Raw genomic sequence first — 9,684 nt, 5'->3', positions numbered from 1 at the left:
CCTTGGCACTTTTGCAAACATGCTTATTTTCTCCTAATTCATATCCTTATTCATTATTATTGCACTCCAGTTCCACTTATCAGAATCTCATTTCGAACCCTTTACCTTCGTCTTGCATTCTATACTACATACTCCATTCTTTCTGTATACTCTGATGTTATTGCATCAAGCTTACACATTTCTAACTTTCAGAGAAAATAATGTCAATTTGCCCTATCACACTTGCCACCTGAACTTCAATACCGTGTTCGGTTAATTCCTTTAACATGTAACCTCATTGATTATCTTCACTGCTTAACATAACCACATATAAGTTATCATATATCTTTACCCACACCTTACTTACCAAGTATCCCCAATACTATTCAAACTCGTCCTATTCCTGTAACTGTATACGTCTTCTCTCTCTCTATCTCTCTTTCTCTCTATCAAGCCGGTCCGCCTCATCTTTCGCAATAATTGAGAATTTCCATCCGTGAGGTTCACACGCTTCTAATTTTCCTCAAGTTGTTCTAGTTCCTCATCCTTCTCTTATGTCTAAACTTGTAGGACTTCGTAGCATACTTCCCAGGGGGTCACCCATCCTAGTACTGCTCTGGCCCAAGCACGCTTAACCTCGAAGTTCTGATGGGATCAGGTGCATTAGTGCAGGTATGATCGCATCTATCCTACTGCGTGGCCTTTATCACGTGACCTAAAACAAGTTGAAGTTCTACCGGATCTTAAGAAAATTTCCGATCATGTATATCCCTCCGAATTGGAAAAGTCCCTCACTTTATTGACCAAGCAAATGCTGTTTTAGCCTTTGGAACTCTCGATGACAAGCCATCAATTAACACATACAGCTTCTTTCCATTCCTAAAGTTTAAGATTCCTTGTACCGGTGAAACTTCTTAGCCGCAGTTATCTATAAGTACCTTCGTTATCGGTCCCTGTAGCCGGCTTGTCCTCTTCTCGGTCTGGAGGGCTATAAAGTGAAGTATCCTCCTCATCGTCCTTGCACCATTCTGTTAGCCATCTCATCATGGCGATTGTTTATATGGTTTTATGTCATATACTCTTACAATTGATATAACTAGCGGCTCGAAATTTCACGAGGGTTCATTGTCACCAGCTTGTTTCGACCAATCGCAATATCCTTGAATCCTTTTCTTGCCATCTTATTCTGTCTACTTTCATGGCTTCTCCTTGCATTCATTAGCTCATCTTGCTTCATAACTCCCTATTACTTCTCGAATTATCGGGTGTCATAATTCCTCCAATACCTTAGTCAGCCCTTGTGCTCGTACTCAAGCTTACTTGCTTCCCCCCTTAAAGGCTTTACCTTATGGTGTTGTATTCCGTCGCAATTCTCGATCGAAATTTCATCCCATAATAATCCTTTCGTCATCGCTTTTGTTCTTTCATTTACGATTCCTTCAAGTTACCCACTTGTCATTACCCAAAAATACTACTTTAAATCTCAAATCTTGCCTATAATAATCTGTCACGACCCGTCTAAGGGGGCCGCGACGAGCACCCGGTGCTAGCCCACTCGGGCACCCCTTAACGTAATTTTACACTTACATCTAGGTGAGCCACAAAATAAAACATACATTTCTACTCATTGATCAAACTAGTCCCATTTGGACAATGATATCTTTATATCATCACTGACATATATGCCATACCAACGTACATAAGCCGACAAGACTACAAAATGATATACAAAATATAGGCCGACAAGGCCAGACATATCTAACCATATACACGTGACTACGAGCCTCTAAGGAGAGTATAACATATCATATAGGCGGGACAGGACCCCGCTATGCCCATAATTATGTACACAAAAGAATAAGTACCCAAAAGCTATAGCTCCGAATGAAGTGGAGCTCTGCTATGTAGTCTCTGAGAATGTGGCTATGGATCAAGTCTGTCTCCCTATGCACCTGCGGGCATGACGCAGCGTCCACAAACAAAAGGACGTCAGTACGAAGAATGTACTGAGTATGTAAAGTATGATCAATATCAATGTAGAAGCAATATAAGAAACATATGAAACAGCATAAGATGGGAGGTAGTAATATCATCGTCATAAGCACTTACTTTCTTTTAATAGGAACTTTCCATTCTAATGCGTATTTGTGTATATACATCCATATCCATATCCATAATCGTATCCGTAATCCATTTACGTATCCTTATCCACATTCATATCATGTACATACTCTTATTCGTAATCGTATCATATTCGTATTCATTCTCATATCGATATCATATACATCATCATATCATATACATAGCATTTACATAGCATACCCGACCATGAAGGATCGGTGTTTCATACATACTTGGCCAACCAAGGCTCAAAGTTACACACATATCTAGCCCTACCAAGGCTTCAGGGTTACATCTACCTGGCCTTACCAAGGCGTCAGGGTTATCCGTACCATCTGCAGAGGTGTGCACGCGTTACATAATCATATACATACTTATTTACATTTCCTACCCGGCCTCATAAGCTCGGGGTTCCATAATAGCCATACATAGGTACATATACATAATATCTCATAGACATCCCTCCTAATAACATCATTATCATCATCGTCATTATTATCGTCATCGATATCATTATCACCATTATCGTCATTCATTTCATCTATCTTTATAGGCTTACTGGTTATACGAGGAACTTAGTACAATCGTAGCATATCAAGAATCATGAGCTTACTAGCACGGAAGATCGAATCATTTGAAGGACATCATAGTATTATAGAAGATTTAGACGTTTAGCCAAAGAACCATGCCTTATGAAAGAAGGGTTAGCCTTACATACCTTTCCGTTCAACTATTCTATCACTTGCGTGTTCTCCTCCCGCGCTCACGTTTCTACCTTCATTAAAGTCATACTATCATTAGAAATCGATAGCTAGCATATATGACTGAAACTAAATAAAATCGGATAGCATCTCCTTTATTTATACGACATTCCTCCATAGCGTATATCAACTCCCAAACGTCAACAATACATTCACAGTACTATAACGATAGTCATTATTCATCCACATTATCCACATTTCTAGATTTACTTTCAATCATCCATATCCATGGCCATAACACACGAAGACTTTCATTCACATACATTGCTCATCTCATGTTCTCAACATCATTTATAACATATTTACATCACAACACATCAAGAATCATAACTCAATTCAAGCTATTTCTCAAAATGGCACTATTCCACATTCATGACCCATTTTTCTATACCCTTCTACAATCCAAGTATTTCAACTCTCAAATACCTTAAACAACATAGAAATATCATAAATCTTACCTTAGATGTCGTAGGAACAAGCCTTGGTTGATAATACTCCACTTGAGCAAAAACCCCAGTTCATCTCCATTGGGATTTCTTGACTTGAATGATCTTTAATGGGTTTTCTTACACTTGATTCACTTGGTTTATGTTGTTGATCACTAAAAATCCTTGAATTCTTATGGAATAAATGTAGATAGATGTTTTAGAGAGAAGGGGTGTGACATAGAAGTGAAATGAAATAATACTTGGTCCCTTTATTTAATGATCCAAATCTGTCCCGACCGTATATACGGACCAACATACGGTCCGTATAATTTATACGGGCTGTATGTCTGGCCGTATTTTTGGTCCAGAAACTTATGCCCTTCTGGGCTGATTATACGGTCCCAAACATACGGACCGTATAATTTATACGGCCAGTATGTTTGGCCGTATAATCCCCAGTGGTTCTGAAGCTTGTTTTGTCGACTCGTTTGACTTCCAATCCTTGTGGAACCTTTTTAACACTTGTTCAACACTTCAATACCAATCTAAGTGATGTTATCACTCTTCTCCAAGACATCATTAAGTCCTCATTAACTCGTTACTCGTAAATCCTTTCTGATACCTATCGTATGCCTTGTCTTCTCTTGGCCAACTTTCTCGTCTAACATCGGATGCCTTTGAAATCTCACTTAGGGTCATCAAAGGTCGTTTTCTTACTTATGGAAATATCGTACATTCGTACTCCTCACTAGTTCATTCACTTGTGCATCAACGGAAGATTTTCCGAGGTGTAACATTCTTCCCCCCTTAAGAACATTCGTCCTCGAATGTTAAAGACCTCGGGGATTCTATAAAAATTTTGCCAGAGTCTCCCCTATAATATGGCACTACCATCCTATCACAACAACCTATAATATCAATGCCTCACAGGGTTACAACATAATAGCAATAACATTTGGCCACACATGACCAAAAAGCATAAAATGAAAACATACGTACCTTATGATCTTGACGTCTCATCTTGAATCTCTTCTAGGGGCTGAAATAAAATGAAAACATACGTACCTCATTTCCTCTCGTTTACTGCTTCTCCATAGAGCCTTAACTGAGGCCACCTCTTTGTTTCTAAGCCTCCGTACTTGCCTATCTAGTATGTCAATGGGTACCTCTTCATAAGTAAATTTCTCTGTCACTTGTACATCATTTATTGGCATGATCCTAGTAGGATCTCAAACATATTTCTGAAGCATCGAGACCTGAAAAACTGGATGGACTGACTCCAAATCCGGAGGTAAGTCTAACTCATAGGCCACTTAGCCTATCTTTCGTACAATTTCATAAGGCCCAATATACCGGGGACTAAGCTTCCCCTTTTTGCCAAATCACATAACGCCCTTCATTGGCGATACTTTCAAAAATACCCAATCTTTAACTTGAAACTCTAAGTCTGTTCGAAGATTATCCGCATAGGACTTTTGACGACTTTGGGCTGCTAACAATCGATCTTGTATGAGCTTGACTTTCCCTATGGCCTGCTGGACCAAGTCTGGACCTATCAATTTAGCCTCTCCTGTCTCAAACCACCCAATTAGGGATCTACACTTTCGCCCATATAAAGCTTAATACGGTGCCATTAGAATGCTAGAATGATAACTATTATTGTAAGCAAATTCAATGAGTGGCAAATGATCATCCCAATTACCTCCAAAATCTATCATACATGCTCGCAACATATCTATAAGAGTTTGAATGGTGCGTTCGGCTTGCCCATCAGTCTGCGGATGGAATGCCGTGCTAAGGCTCACTTGGGTCCCTAGACCCTCTTGTAAAGACTTCCAAAAATTGGCTGTAAATTGAGTCCCTCTATCAGAGATAATAGATACTGGAACACCATGGAGTCTCACTATCTCTTTAACATACAGTTTTGCATAATCTTCTGCCACATACGTCGTTCTGACTGGTAAGAAATGAGCTGACTTTGTGAGTCTATCCACAATCACCCATATAGAATCATACTTACGTCGAGAACGGGGTAAACCTGTAATGAAGTCCATGTTAATTACTTCCCACTTCCAAGTCGAAATTTCTATGGCTTGCAACAATCCACTCGGCTTTTGGTGCTCGATTTTCACTTGCTGACAATTGGGACATTGAGCTACGAATTCCGCTATATCTTTCTTCATCCCATTCCACCAATATATAGACTTAAGATCATGATACGTTTTCGTCGCACTGGGGTGAATAGAACAACGGGAGCAATGAGCTTCTCTCAATATCTGGTGGCGTAGACCTGCCCCATCCGGAACACATAATTTGCCTCAACATCGAAGAACCCCATTTTCTGAAATATCAAATGATGACTCCTTTTTCTGAGGGAGTGTATCTTTGTAATGCATTAGCATGGAATCTTTGTATTGCCACTCTTTCACTTCTGCTACTAGCGACGAGGTTGCTGAATTCTGAATGGTAGTCCCCCTGCTACCTAAGTCCACTACTCGAACTCCTAGGCTGGCTAACTGCTGGAGCTCACCAGTCATTTCTCTCTTCTCTAGTTGAACATCACACAAACTTCCCATCGATCTACGGCTAAGAGCATCAGCCATAACATTTGCCTTTACGGGGTGATATAAGATATCAACATCATAATGTTTTAGCAATTCCAACCATCGTCGTTGCCGCAAATTCAACTCTTTCTGCTTGAAGATATACTGAAGACTCTTATGATCCGTATAAATATCCACATGGACACCATATAAATAATGTCTCCATATCTTTAACGCATGAACCACTGCGGCCAATTCTAGATCATGGGTTGGATAATTCTGCTCATGTTTCCGCAATTGCCTTGAAGCATACGCAATAACTTTACCATGTTGCATTAATACTGTTATATCCCGCGTTTTTGCCTCGTTTGACTTCCAATCCTTGTGGAACCTTCTTAACACTTGTTCAACACTTCAATACCAATCTAAGTGATGTTATCACTCTTCTCCAAGACATCATTATGTCCTCATTAACTCGTTACTCGTAATTCCTTTCTGATACCTATCGTATGCCTTGCCTTCTCTTGGCCAACTTTCTCGTCTAACATCGGATGCCTTTGAAATCTCACTTAGGGTCATCAAAGGTCGTTTTCTTACTTATGGAAATATCGTACATTTGTACTCCTCACTAGTTCATTCACTTGTGCATCAACAGAAGATTTTCCGAGGTGTAACATTCTTCCCCCCTTAAGAACATTCGTCCTCGAATGTTAAAGACCTCGGGGATTCTATAAAAATTTTGCCAGAGTCTCCCTTATAATATGGCACTACCATCCTATCACAACAACCTATAATATCAATGCTTCACAGGGCTACAACATAATAGCAATAAAATTTGGCCACACATGACCAAAAAGCATAAAAGGAAAACATACGTACCTTATGAACATCACACAAACTTCCCATCGATCTACGGCTAAGAGCATCAGCCATAACATTTGGCTTTACGGGGTGATATAAGATATCAACATCATAATCTTTTAGCAATTCCAACCATCGTCGTTGCCGCAAATTCAACTCTTTCTGCTTGAAGATGTACTGAAGACTCTTATGATCTGTATAAATATCCACGGACACCATATAAATAATGTCTCCATATCTTTAACGCATGAACCACTGCGGCCAATTCTAGATCATGGGTTGGATAATTCTGCTCATGTTTCCGCAATTGCCTTGAAGCATACGCAATAACTTTACCATGTTGCATTAATACTGTTATATCCCGCGTTTTTGCGCATTCGGAAAAATTCGAAATAATTTTGGCTCGCAAGGAATGAGGCTATGATTTTATTTTACTCAATACCTGTGTGATGTTCATAGAATATTGATGTGGAAATATGGAAGGAGGCCAAGGGAAAAATTGGAATTTGGGAATTAGTTCCGTGAATTACCAAGTGTGACCCATCACTAGTTGGGCTCAAAAAATTAATTAAATTAAGAGAAAATGAGGCCCAACCGGCCATGGTCCAACAAAAGGCCCAAGCCCATGGCAATTCATCCATGTGAGGAATAAGTAAATAAAAGGCCTCTTAATCATCAAAATCCCCTAGAAGGTTCAAGAGAAATAAGAGAAAGAGAAATCAAAAAGAAGAAGAACAAGAGAAGGGCCTATTCGGCCAACCCTCAAAAAATTCCAAGCCTTCAAGTTTGATTCAAGAATTATAATTTTCTTGTATTCCTACTAAGTTCAAGATTCTCTACAAAGTGGTATAATTATTTTGGCAAGAAAGTGCTTGTGTTTGCAAGGAGAACTTGTTGGGAAAAAGGTAAGGATTTCTTGTTTCTTATATGTTATGAAAGATTTATAGATGTTAGAGTTAGTAGAATTGAATGGAAATCATGGGATTGTGATGTGGTGTGTGTGAGCCGTGTGTATGTGTGGCCGTGTGGTGCCATGTATGGAGGGAGGTGGATTAGATTTATTTAGTATGTTAATTGTGTTGTTGTGGCCTTGTGATGTAAATAGAAGGTAAATGGTTCTTGTTTTTATGGAAAATCCATTGTTAAGTTGTTGTAGGAAAATATGCAACTTTATTGTAGTTTATGTAAATGTGAAAATAAAATTGGTAAGGTGCAAATTATGATTGATATAAATGAAATTTGAAGATAAGAATATGTTGTGGATGTTTATGTTGAAGATTGGAAGTTTAGGTGGATTATGGTTTTGGTGGAAAGTTTGTATATTTTGTATATCTTGTGAATAGTTTGTAGAAATGATATGAAATGCTTCCAAAGTGTATTGTAATGATCTTGATTAGTAATGAATGTGAAAACAGTGAGATTGGTTTGGAAATATGAAGTTGGAAATGAGAGTTATTGCACTATGTTGGAAAGAGGACTAGTTGGTCTATGTTGATTTTGTGGTGATTGTTGTTATTGTTGGTATTGTTGTTGGTTTGGTTGTTGATGTTTGGAGCCGAGTTAAATCTCGGGGATGTTGTATGTATAGGGGAAATGCTGTCCAAATTTTTGTAGAAAAGTACAAGTTAAGATTCAAGTTCTAAAGGCTTGAAATTACAAATTGGTAAACATGACCATTTGTAGATTTTGGGCGAAACGGGAATTGAATTTGAGCGAGCGTAAGGCGCAACTAAGGTATGTAAAGTCTCTCCCTTCATTCTTTGGCATGTTCTAAACATACTAGGCTCGGACGCAAGCCTTAGATACGACCCTGTTCCTAGAAACCCGAGATTGAAATTGGCCCCATTTCATTCAATAAGATTGAATCGGTTTCTTACTATTTCGTCGACAAAATGACCTATATGTATGCAACTCTCCCAAATGAAGTCGGAATGCCCTAAAACTCTCATGGCTGACTCCATAAGACCTATGATCCATAATTTTATGTACGCCACCTCGGTTCGGCCCAAGGTGGGCCCACAAAATTTTGATACCTTCTGTACGGCCCTAATTAACTTATTTTTGTCCGAAACTCACAGGTAACTTTTGGTTATTATCCAGTCTGCTATATGACAAGCGTTATGACTATAGTTACGATTCTTATAATATATTAGACGTCTGGAGCGGTTCTGGATATTTTATTCTGATGTAGTCTGTCGTGCCATCCCAAATGACATATATGCGTATTTTATAAATATTGTCCGATTACTCTGATTTGACCCACCGTTTGGCCTACTTCCGTTTCATTGAGTCTGTAAAATGATCTGTATACGTATGGTTTCTCATTAATCTGTTCGTGGATGTCTCAATGCTTCCTTCACTGCGCCCGGGCCAGGTTCTGTTACTCGTGCACATTCCACTGCATTGTTCACCGCGTCCCTCGGTGTGCGGGCCGGGTTCTGTTTATATCTGTATATGATATGATGATACGGGGATGGCAGCCAGGATGGCATGTGATTTGTCTGTCCACCGCGTCCCGTACTAAGAGGGTCGGGATCTGTTACCGCGTCCCTCATTAGAGGGCCGGGATCTGATATATATATGCTATCTGTATCTGTATATGCTCATGATTCTGCATGCATGATTCTGTCTGGTACACATCTGTATATCTGATCTGGATTATGACTCCGTCTGTTGCACTTTTGAAAGTCCGATTCGGATACTGATTCTGTCTGCTGTACTTCTGTACGTCTGATTCGGATTATGACTCAGATTATGACTTTGTCAGCCACACTCTGTACTCCTGATCCGTGTTATGATCTTGTCAGCCATATTATGTACCTTTGAATCATATTATGACTCTATCTGTTATACCCTGTACTCACTATATACATATTTAAACTTTGTATTTCTGATTCGGATTCGGGTTCGACTCTGACCGCTATGTTTCTATACTTACGGTTCGGATCATGATTATATTTGTTACCTTTCCGCTTTACATACTCGGTACAT

General features: G+C 39.3%; 1 pseudogene; it reads right to left on the bottom strand.

The window, feature by feature from the left end:
- Window positions 1–548: 548 nt before the first annotated feature.
- On the bottom strand, window positions 549–665 carry LOC132629677 (5S ribosomal RNA; annotated as a pseudogene).
- Window positions 666–9,684: the final 9,019 nt, after the last annotated feature.

Source organism: Lycium barbarum, chromosome 2 (assembly GCF_019175385.1).
Source record: "Lycium barbarum isolate Lr01 chromosome 2, ASM1917538v2, whole genome shotgun sequence".
NCBI lineage: Eukaryota > Viridiplantae > Streptophyta > Magnoliopsida > Solanales > Solanaceae > Lycium > Lycium barbarum.
The sequence above is the reverse complement of the archived record's forward strand: the minus strand, read 5'-3'. Positions and strand labels throughout refer to the sequence as shown.